The sequence below is a fragment of the Neovison vison genome, chromosome 5, assembly GCF_020171115.1.
Source record: "Neovison vison isolate M4711 chromosome 5, ASM_NN_V1, whole genome shotgun sequence".
NCBI lineage: Eukaryota > Metazoa > Chordata > Mammalia > Carnivora > Mustelidae > Neogale > Neogale vison.
In genome coordinates this window covers 94,563,235-94,564,466 of record NC_058095.1, presented here as the reverse complement: position 1 = coordinate 94,564,466, position 1,232 = coordinate 94,563,235, and positions in this window count along the sequence as shown.

The window sequence follows — 1,232 nt, the reverse complement described above, 5'->3', positions numbered from 1 at the left end:
TGATACTTCTCTACCACAAGGGAAACAAATGAGATAGGATCAATTGGTCATACTTTAGAACTTTTCCTTTACTTCAGTCTGGTTTAAACTGAATAATTGTTCTTCCTCAGTGTTCATCAAAGTGTTGATTACATCAGGCAAACAGAGCCTGCTGGTTATGACTAGTCATAGGTACCAAGACTCTTAATTTTTATGCCTTAGAAAAATCAGTTTTTTAAACGTGGAAATTTGGGGGTGGAAAATCTTTAAAGGGTGGATAGTGAAGTGTTCTCTTCATCTCATTCTTATACTTTTAAATTGGGATAGAAAACGAGCATGTTTTAGTCTAAATGATAGCCATCTGTTATACACCAAACTACTCCAAAATCTGGTGGCTTTAAAAAATGATTATTTCTCATAATTCTGTGGGTCACTATAAAGTTCTTCTGCTGGTCTCACCTGGGTCCACTCATGTAGATGCAGTCAGTTGGCAGGCTGGCCTGGGACTCAATGGTCTAGGAATGGCTGCACTGACATGTCTGAGGCCAAAGTGCTCCCTATCAGCTGGGCATCTCTCTCTATCTGCAAGCAGGGTCTCCTCATTCATAACTTCCCTTGGGTTTTGTAAGATGGCACCAGAAATATTCCAAGAGGGCAAAACCAGAAGCCTACAAGGCTGCTTAATACCTAGTCTCAGAAGTTGCCTAAGATCAGCTCTGTTGCATCCTACCATGATTATGTAAGCAGATTGTTATTTAAACCTCACAACAGTGCTACAAAAAGTAGGTACTGTTACTATCCTCATTTTTAAAAAGTGAGGAAACTAAAGCTCAGCACTAGTAGTTTGACCACAGGCACCAAATGGGCAAGCCATAGAACCAAACATTGTTTCAGTCTCTCCTTACCAATCAGCAAACTTTTTGATGTTGATTTATCTGAGCCTGACTCCTCATCTGTAAAATGAAAGTAATACTACTATACAGAATTATTTTCAGCATTGAATGATTTGCTTTCTGAAGTGCCTAGCAGAAGCTGTTCAAGATGGTAGCATAGGAAAATCCAAAAGTCTTTTCCTCCCACAGACACACCAAATCTACAGCTACATATGGAACAGTTGCCTTTGGAAAAGACCTGAAAATTAACTGAACAGTTCCTCTGCAACAGTACCTGTAAAAAGACTGGTGGAAGAGGCAGAGGTGTGGTCTCACTAAAAACCCCAACTCCAATGTAGCAAGTCACAATTGGGAGAGATC